Raw genomic sequence first — 14,844 nt, 5'->3', positions numbered from 1 at the left:
GAGATTTAGGGGTCCAAGTACAGAAATCGCTAAATCCAGTGGAATGGTAGAAAAATTGATTTAAATGTCTCATGGGATGTTGGCCTTTATCTCAAGGAAGCTGGTATTCAAAGGGGGAAAGTATGTTACAGATAGAAATCCCTGCTGAGACCCCATTTAAAGTACTGCATTCAGCTCTGGGCACCACACATCAGGAAGGAAATATTGGCCTTGGAGTGGTGCAGCGCCGAATGACCAGAATGATACCGGGGCTAAAATGGTTAAATTATGAAGACAGGTTATGCGGACGTCGGTCCTCATTTTTCTCTTAAGGATCCGGCCCCATCCGTTTACTGTTGACGGGAGCGCGTCTGATACTAAGTCAGTCAGAATCGGATGCAAATCACATCACGGGCACAGCGGGTCTGGGACTGGCGACTGGTTTTACATTGAGGCTTTTTTATGGGATAGGCTGTACATTGTTTGTATAATAATAATACGTTTGATACAATGAAGGTTTTTTCAGTTATTTCCCATTTCCACTCTCACCAGTTTTATACAGTAACAGGTAACAATGTTTAAGGGATGTGATGTACAGTGTTGGTGGAATCAATGTAATTTAACTTGATATATTGTAGAATCTCTTGTCTATCCCAGGCTCTTACCTCAGGCTTAGATCCTCACCTAGTTTAAAACCAGTCACTCACTGATATAAATAAACCAGTAACAACCCCGAAACCTCAGCGGGTATATTTGTTCCGATACTAAGTGACGGTCCCAATTTCCACTGAAATTCACGATCAGCAAATCCCAGAGGCTGTTTTGGGTTTGACAAACTGTGAAACAGATTGTTTTAAAAGCCGGAAAGAGGGAAAAACTGGTGGTTGATATTAAGTGTTATACATTAACTCTTTCTGTTTCCGATTTACAATTTATCTTTGTGTGTGACTGACAGGAGCGGCTATAACGGAGCCCATTGACTGGGTAACGAGCTGCACTGAATCATTGTCCTGTGTGACAGACCGGCTCGTTAGACCTGTTCATTTCGTCTCATCTCATTGTCAGCAAACAGGAAATTACTGAAGTTAAGGCTGGTGAATAACAGCTCGAAATATCAATCCTCTCCACCATTGGGGACAGAGTCTTCCGAAAAACAGGGATTTTCACTCGTGCAAATTTCATCCACATTTTCTGCTCTTCATTTCTCTGATCTGTTTGATGCGGCTTTGCCTACAATTCACGACTTACATGAAAACCTCAATTTCACAGTCGATTTTCGGGTCAAGAGGCATGGTGAGATTTCAAATAATTGAAATCGACCCTTATTAACGCCAATATCGTCACCTGCACGTTTGACAAATGCAAAGCGGCTTCACTCACGGTTTTGTGCACAACTCATTCAAAGATACTTTCGGTAATTGGAGGGTCTTTGAAGTGATGACACGAACATAACAGTTCGCGCTGCCGTTTTCCGCAAGACACTTCAGATTCATGTGGAATGATTTCGGTCTGGCGGTTAAATCCGTTCCCTCTTCACAAATCCCCCTTTGAACCTGTATCCTTTAGTATTTTTGAGAACCGATACCAAATCGGTTTTCCCTGTACTGTACATTACTTTTTTAAAATATTACAGATAAGCAGAGCACTTGAGCTGTCACAGCTGTGACTTTGACTTTTCTCCCTCTGCTCTTGATCTCCCCGGTAACTGCCACTAACCACAATCTTCTGTCACACTTCTCCATCAGAAAGTTCCGAGCCTCGGTTTTCAACTGAAATAACGCCCATCTCTTCAATCAACGACAGCTCAGAGAGAGTTTCTCAGTTTCATTTCACACTTTATCCAAATCCTCTTTAAAGCACCATCAAAAGTTGTCCTTTAGTTAATAATAAGATCAATAAAAGTTCTTATCTTCTGGGGTTTTGTTTCAGATTCCAGGGCTTTTAAAGTTCACTGCGGATATTTATCGAAGCGCATCTTGATTGGAGGCTTCTTGGAGAAATCGGAAAAAGATCACAAAGCGATAATTCAGAGACGGAAAATGAAGCTGTTTGACGGGAGCACTGATAGGACCGATTGCGCGCTGCTCTTGTGGCGCAAGCGCTCAGCGTGCGGTACTTTTATGAACTCCAGAAATGCCCAGGTTGTGATTTTGAACCTCATCTGGAACAATCGAACATTTTGAGTTCAAGGTGCAACTGGTAAGTTCCATAACGCATCTACTTCTTAGTTTTCCCATGTGAGCTCTTGGGTTCCTCTGGCCGACCGTCTTGCAATAGTAGGTGTGAATTTATTTGTTTATAGGGGGAGAGGGAGAGATTAGCGACAGCTGATATGGCAAAGGGGCCGGTACGAGATCTTTAAATCTAAAGAACTAAACATACAATTCTTCTTTTCGTTTAGCGGATATTCATCAGTTGGAAGTTTCGTGTGGGGAAAATCTGGATGGGAAATATTCTCCCTGGTGTCACTGTGTAACGGGTGAAATTATTCAGCTTACAGATGTTAATACGCTGAAAGGTCGAGAGGCCTTTTCCAGCTCTCGTGTGGGGCAAGTTTAGCTTTTGAGCCGCTATAGAAAGTGTTATTTTAATTGCTGCTAACGAATGACAAGACATTGTTAAATAATAGCTGCATCATTAAATACATTTAAAACAGAAATAGACAGTTTCCTAGAAGTAAAGGGAATTCGGGGTTACGGGGAGCGGGCAGGAAATTGGACATAAATTTAGATTTGAGGTTAGGATCAGATCAGCCATGATCTTATTGAATGGCGGAGCAGGCTCGAGGGACCGATTGGCCTACTCCTGCTCCTATTTCTTATGTTCTTATGTTCTTATTTGGCACAAACAATAAGAATTGTAAACTCACGAGTTCACTGTCCATGTTTCTTACATCATGTTCAACAGAAACAAGGATTCTCCTCAACACGCTGCTGACAATTTTATAACAGGACCCTCACCCAATTTCGACGTCTACGATGGATAATTCAGAGTCCTACAATGAATATGTACGATAGGAACTTAACAAATTGCGAGCCTGCGTAGCTCAGTAGATAGAGCAACAGACTTTTTAAACGGGTAGTGATCTGAGGATCCAGTGTTCTGGTTGTAAATTTTGAAACAGCTGGCAAGTTCTGTCTTCGCAGCGGAGCAACAACTACGGGACAGACGATGCCTGCGATGTGTTGTCAAAGCTTCGGTGTTATCTTGTTTCCCAGGGATGGGCAGTAATGCGTTGTCTGAAGCGGCAATGGCAGCTTCCTGCCAGCAACGTGTGATCGGACAGGCGGCCTGAATGCTGTTGCTCTCGTGGCCTCACTCAATGCGGGAGCTGGGGAACATCGAACATCGAAAAACTGATCTGTTTGTTGCCGCGGCTGCAATGCAGTTTATAACTGTATTTATAAACCGAGGCAGCGCTGCAGGATCCTTTAATGACCTCTCATAAATCAACTGAAAACAATCGCAATGTGCAGCTTTGAGAGGGGCTTCCTGCACAGTCGGGGCATGAAACGTGAATGAGGGCGAGACACTGTCTGTATATGTATAGTATTTGAATGTGTATTGAACTATACAGAGAATGGAAAATACATCGGTTCTGTGAGGTGTGGTATTTTATTGATATTTTATTGTGGCATTTTGTGGTATTTTATTGTGGCATTTTCACATCGTTCACCTGACGAAGGAGGAAGCCTCCGAAAGCTTGTGAATTTAAAATAAAATTGCTGGACTATAACTTGGTGTTGTAAAATTGTTTACAATGGTATTTTATTCATATTTAACCACAGACTGAATTCTTGCTTTTTTTCATCCTTCTTGATTTTTAGTGGGGAACTTTTTCAAAATGTTTCTGCCCGGTTTCGAACCGGTGACCTTTCGCGTGTGAGGCGAACGTGATAACCACTACACTACAGAAACTCTGCTACACATTTCGCTATAGGAAACCCTCAGAAGATAGCTGCCGACTGCAAATGCTCTCAGTGTGGCAGACGGGTCCCTGTCCCGTTCAGGGAATTAAATTCTATAAAATAGTTTACTGTATTAATTTCGAACCGGGGACTTTTCACGTTTATAAGCGAACATGATAACCAGTGCACTACAGTAACTCTGCTGCGCCCGTTGTTTTAGGAAACCCTCAGAAGATCGCTGCAGTCTGCAAAAGCTCTCAATGTGGGAGACGGGTCCCATTCTCGTTTCGGGAATTAACTTCGACAAAATAGTTCACTGTTTTAATTTCACAATACTCATTAAACTCTGAAAAAAGTCGAATAGTTGTTCAAGTCGCCATTAATCAACTAATAACTTTCTGTTTCAGACTGACGGAAATCCTAACTTTTTTTTATTCATTCACCAGGCAGAATATGGAAAGTTCAGAGGGGAACTGAAAGGGGAAATAAGAGGGGCAAAGAGAGAGTATAAGAATAGACTGGCAGCCAAAATAAGAGGGAATTCAAAAGTCTTCCACAGGCATGTAAACATTAAACGGGTCGTGAGAACCCGACTCTGATTCGGGATCAGAAAGGAGATCGACTCATGGAGGCGGAGGGGGCGGCCCAAAAATGATTCTGCCCGGTTTCATACAGGGGACCATTCACGTCGTCGGCGAATGTGATAACCCCCAAACTACAGAAACTCTGCCGCAGACGTTGTTATAGGAAAACCTCAGAAGATAGCTGCCGTCTTCCACAGGCATGTAAACATTAAACGGGTCGTACGAACCCAACTCTGATTCGGGAGCATGAAGGAGATCGACTCATGGAGGCAGAGGGGTTAGTCCAAAAGACTATAGACCAAACTCTGGAACGTGGGTTGAGGCTCGATGCCTCTTTTTCGGACGGCTCAGACACGAAGGGCCGAATAGCCTCCTTCTGTGGGGTAACGTTCTATGATTGTATGATTCCATGATATGATTGCCGTCGGTCTCGGAATGGTGTTAATATACAATCTACTATAAGTATACTTTAATCAAATTGGTGCCTCTGTTTCACTGTGAGAGAGAAGAGGCATTAATGGGTAGACATTGGCTGCAGCAGCTGGATTGCCCCTTTACTTTTCCTCCTGTCCCAATCTTTCTTTAACCTCCTCTGCTGGTGTTGCAGGTTAGATCAGCCATCGCCGTTCAAGGAAGCCTGAGAAGTCTATCAGGGGATAACACAAGAGACAGAGACAGGGAGAGATAGAGAAATGCATGCAATGAAAATAAACTGTATAAATAGAATTATACACCCATTATTTTTTGAGTTCGTTCATGGGATGTGGGCGTCGCTGGCGAGGCCAGCATTTATTGCCCATCCCTCATTGCCCTTGAGGTATGGTTACAGTACAGAAGGAAGTTATTCAGCCAATCGAGCCCGTGCAGGCTCATTGTAATAGCAATCCAGTTAGTCCAATTCCCCCGCTCCTTTCCGGTAGCCCTGCATTTTTTCCCTTCAAGTACTTATCAAATTCCTTTTTGAAAGCCACGATTGGATCTGCTTCCACCATCCTTTCAGGCTGCGCGTTCCAGTTTACAACTACTCGTTGGTAAAAAAAGTGTTTCCCCATGTCGCCTTTGGGTCTTTTGCCAATCACCTTCAATCTGTGTCCTCTGCTTTTCGACCGTTCCGCCAATGGGAACAGTTTCTATTTATTTACATTATCAAAACGCTACATTATTTTGAACACTTCTATCGAATCTCCTCGAAATGTTCCCTGCTCCAAGGAGAACAACCCCAGCACGGGGTAAATGCGGTCAATTAGCTTCAATTCATTTATTTGAGCATTAAACAGCTCTTTAAACGTTGCTGTGACATTATGGTAGCGTGCCCTCGCGGTCTCAGGTGTTCCATCAAATTTCTACGGAGGCGTGGGTTAGAATTTCTGCCAATGTTCATTTTGGCCTATTCGCAGAAAACCCGATTGTCGTGCGATGGAGCAGAGGATGTGAAAGAAGCTGAAATGAGTGTGCAGATATTATTTTCATCACAATGACTGGACACGTTTCCACAGTGCCTCTCACCTTAAGGTTCTTTCCAGCAGAGTGGGACAGGTGATCAAAGTGACTGGGCTCTTGCGGCGCAACCAGTCAGTGCGCGGTCCATATATGACAGTCCAGGGCCGGGAAATGGCGAGGTTGTTAGTCGAGGCCCACCGAAACCAACCAATCCTTTTCCTTGTGAAAATTTCGACCGGAGTTGAAGGTACAATTGGTGTGTGCCAAAATGCATCTAGTTATTTGCATCGCCGTGTGGTTCCTCCGGCGTATGCTGTTGCAATAGCAGATGAGAACATTTCGGACTGAGATGAGGAGAAATTTCTTCACTCAGAGGGTGGTGAACCTATGGAATTCTCTACCACAGAAGGCTGTGGAACCCAAGTCACTGAATATATGTAAGAAGGAGCTGGATAGATTTCTAGACACAAAAGGCATCAAGTGGTATGGGGAGAGAGCGGGAATATGGTATTGAGGTCCAGGATCAGCCATGATCGTATTGATTGGCGGAGCAGGCTCGAACGGCCGAATGTCCGACTCCTGCTCCAATTTTCTAAGTTTCTATTTACAATCGGTGTGTTTCGTAATGCATCTAGTTATTTGTTCAACCATGTGGTTCCTCCAGCCTACTCTGTCGCAATCGCAGATGAGATGGTTAGTCTTCTTAGTTTACAGAGGGAGGCTTCGGAATTGGAGCCACAAACTATGATTTTGATCCATCTACAAATTATGGGATTTAGATTGAGCTTTAAACCAGCGCGTTAGACCGCTCAGCCACGATACTTTCCATCTTGCGATCTTCACGTGCTACTTTTACAGGAATAGAATTACTCCAAGCAAGAATTCTACCCCTCAAGCACCAATGCTCGCACGGCAGCAGGATGAATGTGTCCAGTTAGAAACCTGTCTGAAGGAACATCCCGTCTGACAGAGCTGGAAGTCCAGCAGATTGTCTTCCGCGGTAAGCAGATGATGAGCCTCCTTCTTGAGAGTGTTTCGCCAATCCAGCTCAGAGTGGATTAAGCCTTATAAATTCGGGTGGGACTGGAGCCACTAGTATAAGAGAAAGTGGATGGGGGCTGTTTCCCTTCCTTGACAGATATTAATGATCCTGTTCCGGTTTTGCTGCAAAATATCACTTCCCAGCTCCGAAATCAACGAACTAAAATTTAACGGTGGTGCGATGCGAACACACAATTTCTGAGCGAAAAGTCCGATGTGCTACCCATTGCGCGACTAAACCGGTTATGAATTATATGATTTCACATTACCCATATGCTGCTTATGAACTTTTGATGCGGTAGAGCAAGTGGTTCGAAAGCTCAGTGGGGTTTCAAATGAACTCCTGAGAAAGTTTGTCAATGCATAGTGCTCTCTCTCCCTCTTTCTCTTCCTTTTGCTCTCTCTCGCTTTCTCTCTTGAGCTCTCACTCTCCCCGTTTATCTATAGAAGGGTCGAATACAAAGAGGTGGAAGTTATGTTACAGCTGCACAGCTGGTGAGACGCCATCTGGAGGACTGCATTCAGTTCTGGGCACCCCAACTCAAGAAGTATGGATTAACCTGGAGGCTCGAGGGGCTGAATGGCCTATTCCTGTTCCTATTTTGCAATGAATGAAACAATAATTCAAGAATCGAGACGCTAATGTATTAGGATGAGTGAGTGAAGAATGTTTTCTGTTTGAAGTACTGATTTCATTCATTGAATATCCTCAGTGACTCAGCTCAGTGCAGTCCAGTCCAAACACCTGCTCGCACAAAGTGGCATTTTCTTTGAGAACACGAAAGACGTGTTCAGGCCATGACAGTACCGAGTGCGGGTAGGCCTGCGCGTGAAATGGAAAATTGAGGTGAAATACTCCCACAAGCAGCGGGTGTCTCTGTTTCCATTTCCAAAATGCACGCACGCACCGGCCGAATCGATGCAGCTCCTGGGAAAGCTACGAGGCGAGGCAGGGCTGCAGTGGATCATTTGAAGCAACTGGAACGCAAAAGATTCGGCCCGTTTCACGTGGCATCTCCTGTTTCTGACTATTCTTCCCCTCCCGCTTCCTCTACTCCTCCAGCTGCCAGGTGAATTAGATGCTTGATGAAAACACAGGGGAATTCATGAATCCCATCCTGACCTGGGCAGCAGGGAGAGAGAGGGAAAGAACAGTGCTGGCCATTGAGAAGGGATGGATTTTGCACATGCCGGGAAAATAGACACAAAGATCTCATCTCCCTGCTTCTTTGGTATGTGGGATATCTTAATGCTCAGGTGATGATATCACTGCCCCCAGGCCCATGATCTCCACTCGCACTCTCCTTCCAATCTCGCACACCTTTGCTTGGGTTTGAAATCGTGTAAGTTTTCACACTGGGATTCAATTTGAAGAAAGCGATGCTGTGATAACCTGGGACTATTGAGGAGTTGCAGTGCAAGAAGGCTAATGATAACAGTGACAGTTCTGACACTATGAGCGACAGTTAAAGGTGAACAACATTTAAAGTCTCATGCAGCAGGTCTGGGTCCAAATCTTTCACGTGGCATCTCCTTCTGCTCCTGTCACTCATTTACCTCCACGTAGAGTTCATTTGGAATTCCTGTGCTGCTGCATTGCGCATTTTCCAGTTCTGCTTCGAACAATCGGGACTTTAAAGGCACCTCTGTGACCTGCACTTTCTTTAAATGAGTTTAGTTCGCTTTGCTTTCGACTGTGAAATCGCTTTCGGATTTCATCTCAATGAACCAGACTGTGACCGCATTGTATCTGTCAGCGTGTAAGTGGCGAGGTTGGGGTCAGCACGGGTGGTTTTCAACTTTTGAAATCTCATCAATTACAAGAGAAAAGAGACATTGAATCAAACTGTCCCTGTCAGTGATGAACTGAATGAATATCGCTCCAAGCAGATCTGGACAATGCGCAGTGCAGCCGCACAGGAGTTCCAAATCCAACCTCTCGCCACTCGGCAATCGCATTAACTGAACTTTACTCTGACCCAGTGTCACCGCGCTGAAATCGAATGTTTGTGGGCCACATTTTTTCTTCACATCATAGTTACTGGTTTAATGGTAAAAACTGCCGTCCGCTGCACTGTAAGTACAAGAGGCACCTTTGTAGACACCGTGTAGTGTCACAGACCTGCTCGTTGGACCTGCTCGTTTCATCTCCTCTCATTTTCACCACACCTGAATAATACTGGAATGGAGAATGGAGAATCACAGCTCGAAAAATCAATCCTCTCTTCCACGATGGGACTAAGACTTCCAACATACAGATGTTTAATGGCAAGGTGAGTTTAATGTTCACAAATAATACAGGACAGATTTTCACTCATGCAAGCTTCAGACCCTTTATTTTGGAAAAGTGAACTGATAATCGAGAGATGTTATATTGATCGCGGCAACCTGAATTTTTAGCTCGTTGAATCAATGGTTCAAAAACAAACGTGTCATGTCTCTGTGGCGCAATTGGTTAGCGCGTTCGGCTGTTAACTGAAAGGTTGGTGGTTCGAGCTCACCCAGGGACGGTAGGGAAACTTTTACCGAAAGATTCATGGTCTCGTATTTCCTGGTTTCAAATTTTTGTTTCGTCTGCAAAAAAATGCACGGTTTCGATGGCCAGCTGAGCACGGCCGACCTTCCACCATTTAACCTGAGATTGCCTTCACGGATATCAGAATTCTCCTCGACAGACAAGGTCCAAAGATTGCAGGAGAGCCGCTTCACTCTGACATGGATATTTCTGCAGTGAGCGACACCAGACTGTTTCCACAATAAATGTCAGTCCTTTTATTTTGGAAACGCAAAATTGTTTTCGCATTCCGAAGGGTTTCAGTTCATTTGTGAACTCCGCCACTGACACTGCTGAAGGTTGTAGGCTCAGGGAGTGGGGCCTCCAGGAGTGGACTGCAAGAAAGCTGTGTTTCGGCATCCTGACAAATATATGCCGAGGAACCAGAGGAATCCTTACGAAGGAACCGTCTGGGATTTTACCTGTTAGTTTAGGTCTCAGGGTGAATGATTCCTGACTCCCCGAACTGTCTTACGTTTAACTCAGGTCAGATCAGGATGAATTCAGTTTGCAGGAGGATAGTGTCAAATATCACCCACAATCGAGGGGGACAAAAGCAGCCATTAGAGAAGCTACGAGATCATTGGAAAAGAAGATGGTGCACAATTGTGGGAATAAAAGCAAACGCCTTTTCAGCTGCGTCGGGAGTCAGAAGACCATTAAAGATAGTTTAGGTCCACTGAAAGGCAGTTCAGGACAGATTCCCGGACTATGGCAGAGCTGTGAAATGATTATTTCTCATCAGCCTACACTCCTGTGATTGATGCTCAGATTCCAGCTGTGGGATGTGCTGTCGACAATAACATCATAAATATTAAAATAGAAAGGGATGTCATCTTGGATAAAATACTAAATTTCAAAATAGATTGTGCTCCAGGTCCAGATGATATTCACCCACGGGTGTTTAAACAGATGAGACGGGTGCTCTGTGAGCCCCTTGCCTGTATCTTCAACAGCTCAATAGAGTCAAGGATTGTCTCCTGAGATTGGAAAATAGGTCAATTAGTTCCCATTTTCATTGAAGGGGACAAATCAGAGCCAGGGGATGACGGGCCCATCAGTGTGACAACGATCAGAGGGAAGATGCTTGAAGGGATCCTAAGAGATGCTATTTATGAACACGGGGAAAGAGAAGGGGCCATTACAGATACTCAACGCGGCTTTCGGAAAACAAGGTCGTGTCTTACAAACTTGCTTGAGTTTTTTGAAGAAGTTGCTGGGTAAGTGTATGAGGGTAATGTGGTTCACATTGTCTATTTCAGGGGTGTCAAACTCATTTTCGATGTTGAGCCTGATCTGATATCATGGCACTTGGCCTGGGCCACATTCCGCAAAAGTTATTAAACTGGAAATAGATGAAGATTAACTATATTGGTGCTTACTTACGTTTAGATTTTATTTATTGCTACTGCTGCTCCCGATACCTGGCACCTCTTAGCTTGAACCATTGCATCAACATTTGGAGTAAATGACTGGGCTGTGTGATGTCTTGGATAAAAACATGAGGCGAACTTGTCATTACAGAACTTTGGAAGTGATTTCCACAATTTCACAACTCCCTGTGCAAAGAGATTTCTCTTGATCACTGCACTAAAGCAGAAAGTAGGGGTTAAGGGTCGCTACTCAGACTGGTAAAAGGTGGAAAGTGGTGTTCCACAATGATCGGTGCTGGGACGACTGTTCACAATTTATATAAACGATTTGGACTCGTGAATCGGATGGACAATTTCAAAATTTACGGATGACACAAGTCTGGGGCGGGGTATAGCTGATACTGATCAAGGCTACAAAAATATACAAGAAGACATTCATAAACTTGCAGAATGGGGGTGTAATTGGCAAATTAATTTTAATAAAGATTAGGATGAAGTGGAGCATCTTGGTAGAAAGAACAAGGAGGCCTCATAATGCTTGGATAATAAGAGTCTATGTGGGGTAAAGGAGTAGAGAGATCTGGGGACACAGATCCACAAATCACTAAAATTAGTGATGCAGGTTTAAAAGGCCATTAAAAAGCAAACCAAACACTGGGGTTCAATTCTAGAGGGATAGAATTGGAAAGCTATGTTAAACTTGTATATAAGCTTGATTAGACTACACTTGGAGCACTGTGAACAGTTCTGGTCTCCATATTATATGAAGGATATAGAGTTACTGGAGAAGGTGTAAAAAGGATGTCAACATTTTAGTGGTCGCTGGATTTGGGGTCTCTGTCTAACTGATCCCTGTACTGGGTGTCCCAATGTAAATGATCCCTGGACTTGGCGTCTCAGTGCAAGTGGTCCCTGGATTTGGCGTCTCTGTGTAAGTGGTCTCTTTATTTCGTATCCCTGTGTCCGTGTCCTTGGATTTGGTGTCTCAGTGTTAGTGATTCTTGGATTTGGTGTCCCAGTGTAAATGGTCCCTGGATTTGGTGTCTCAGTGTAAGTTGTTCCCGGATTTGGTGTCCAGTGTAAGTTGCCCTGGATTTGGTGTCACAGTGTACGTGGTCCCTTGTGTATTAAGGCATCGCTCGTGGAATTTTTCACCTCCTTCCACTTTTGCAAAAGTTGTTGACAGCTTATTAAAGCCATTAACTGGCTCTCGGGTAGGGCACAGAAAAAATGAGACATCGTCAGTTTCCCTGAGAATGACAGGTCTGAATTCGAGTTAGAGAACATTTAGCAATTGAACCAAACTGGGCGCGTCGGGCCTGAGTTGCGACTTACTAAATGAAAAGTAGCGGCCAGTTTACTTCGCACCATGGGGAAGGGCTGAGCACTCGGGTTTCTGTATAATTTATTTATTTATTATCTTTGTTGCCTCCCTGGCACCAACCTCGATGGGATGACAAAAATTAATTTTCTGTTCACCAATTCCGGCATTCAATGGCGGGGCATTTCCCCACAATCCCCCGCGCCTTTGAATGTGCCCTATCAATGACGACAGGAGAACAGTGCGCAGTGGCAGGACCGGGCCGTGCTCTAAGCATGCGCAGTGCGAGTGGTGGCGAAGGACTGAGGAGGAAGAGGCGAGTCGGAGGCCGGGAGAAGACGGGGGAGGAATGGGACCTGTGGGTAGACGGAGAAGGTTCACAAGCACCTGATGGCATATTGAGGCCACAAATACGGGTCCACAGGCCCAGTGTTTGCACCTCAGTGACAGGCCCGACCAGCAGCCGTCCGAAAAGTGGTGTGACTGGCCGCCATTTTGCGAGCGGAAGTCATGGTAGGATCTTGGCGCATGCGCGGCCATCTTGGCACACGAACAATGAGTGGGCGGGGCTTCAGGGTCCCAGTGACAGGAAGAAAGAGTGGGCGGGGCTTCAGGGTCCCAGTGATCGGGAACAAAGAGTGGGCGGGGCTTCAGGGTCCCAGTGACCAGGAGAGAAAATCATTGCCTCATTTATTTTATTCTCACTCTGCCCACAGCGGGTGCAAAACTGAACCCAATCAGAGGAGATGGAGGGAGAAAACTGGGAGAGGAGGGAAGAAATATTGGAGATGGTGGGATGGGTTTGGATTTCAGCACAGGGAGGAGGGAGAGTGTGTGGGACGGGGATTTACGGCTTTGGCGGAAAAGAGAGGATAGAAAGTTCCATAGAAACTAGAATTGTCTGTTCCAAATTTCGATCCTATATTTAGAGTGATGACTTTTGTAAACCTTTACAGGGTATTAGAAGGGGAGGATTTGCAGACGGGAAATTCAAACCAAAGATCATGTCAAGGTCTGACAGAGTCACTCGATTCACCAGGACCTGAATATCATCGACCTTTGAATGTGGAAGGAGAAATGTTTGTCTTTTCTGTCTGTGGGAGAAGATTTCAAACAACAGTGTGACTGGAAAAACACCGAGACACACATACCCGAGTGAGAGTGTTCCAGTGCACTGAGTGTGGAAAGAGCTTTTACCAGTTACACAGCCTTAAAAAACACCGCAACATTTACAGCGGGGAGAAACCGTACACGTGTCCTGTGTGTGGACGAGGCTTCAACTGATCATCCAACCTGGAGAGACACAAGGACACCCACACCACGGAGATACCGTGGAAATGTTGGGACTGTGGGAAGGAATTCAATTACCCTTCAGAGCTGGAAACTCATCGAAGCAGTCACACTGGGCAGAGGCCGTTCACCTGCTCCACACAAAGCAGGAAAAGCACAGTTTCCGGTCTGGGGTGCGTTTCCTGATCTCACCCGAAGTGGGACTGAGCCCCAAAGAGCAGGAAACGCCCAGGCTCAGTCCCAGGCCTGTGCTGAGTTTTCTATTGTCAGGCTCGTGGTTTCGAGCCCCACTTCGTGTGGTTTGTGTGATAATTTTTAGGCTGATTTCACAAGCGATCCTCAGTTCCAAATTCCCCCGGCAGAGAGTTCAAGGAGTATTTGATATAAATTAGATTCAAGGGCAGTATCAAAAATGTCCTCCTTGATTCTGGACCTTGATCTCTCTCCAACCGCTGACTGCTACAGATTGAACTTTATTTCAATTCACCTGCAGCTCGGGATCAGTGCGGATCAGAGTGTCTTCGGGCCCATCTCTCGCTTCAGAGCCCATCAGTGCCGGGAAAAGAATGGAGAATTTTACAGACATTACGTGTTCTGTAACTTCTCAGGAAAACTAAAGTGTTTTTCACTCCGTGTCCAACTATGTGAGGTCTCCCCTGGTGTGTCCACTTTCTGTGTTTATCAACACTTCGGTGTATTTCGTTCCGTGTCCATAACTGTGAAGTCTCCTCTGGTGTATTAGCATTTTGTGTTTATAAAGAGTGTAAATTATTGACCGGGGGTTTGTGTGTAGGGGGTTTGAGGGTGAGCTCTGATTCCCGCTCCCTGATGGATTGAATGGAGGAAAGAATGAATGAGAGAGAGGCGCGATGTGGGGGACGGGATGATGGAAGAATGTGTCCATGAACCTGGTTAAAAGTGGCCCAAACACAAGATAATATTAAGATATCATCAGCAGAACATGAACATAACCTGAGCTCCGGGATCTGGTCGGGTCCCATTCCCCCGAAGTAAGGAATGAGCGGGAGAGGCAATTCCACCCGGTTTATGTTCTTTTTCCAAAGCAACGCCACACAGTCCAACTTCGGATTGAGCCGATATGGCTTGGTTGAAAATGCGAAAATTTGAAAGCCCTTGGTTCAATTCCGAATTTCAGCAAAATTTGGTTGCTTGGCTCTCGTTCTTTGGATCGAATCTCGCATTAAATTACACTGAAATTTTAACCGGCGCTGGAGGCTTGGGGAAGGAGTCGAGAAGCATCAAGGATGAGAAATATTGATAGCATCTTTATTTCGCTTTATTTCTTTCTGCATTTTTCTCTGTTTTTTCCTCTCTCAGCGCCGGCGACCATGTG

General features: G+C 45.0%; 2 non-coding genes across 2 annotated transcripts; one reads left to right on the top strand and one right to left on the bottom strand.

Annotated features, from left to right (window-relative positions):
* Nucleotides 1-3,824: 3,824 nt before the first annotated feature.
* On the bottom strand, nucleotides 3,825-3,897 carry trnav-cac (transfer RNA valine (anticodon CAC)). Its single transcript has one exon. It is a non-coding gene; the product is annotated as a tRNA-Val (tRNA).
* Nucleotides 3,898-9,388: 5,491 nt separating this feature from the next.
* trnan-guu (transfer RNA asparagine (anticodon GUU)) lies at nucleotides 9,389-9,462 on the top strand. Its single transcript has one exon. It is a non-coding gene; the product is annotated as a tRNA-Asn (tRNA).
* The last annotated feature ends 5,382 nt before the right edge of the window (nucleotides 9,463-14,844 follow it).

This window comes from Heptranchias perlo, chromosome 20 (assembly GCF_035084215.1).
Source record: "Heptranchias perlo isolate sHepPer1 chromosome 20, sHepPer1.hap1, whole genome shotgun sequence".
NCBI lineage: Eukaryota > Metazoa > Chordata > Chondrichthyes > Hexanchiformes > Hexanchidae > Heptranchias > Heptranchias perlo.
Note: the sequence above shows the minus strand (reverse complement) of the source record. Positions and strands in the feature narration are given on the sequence as shown.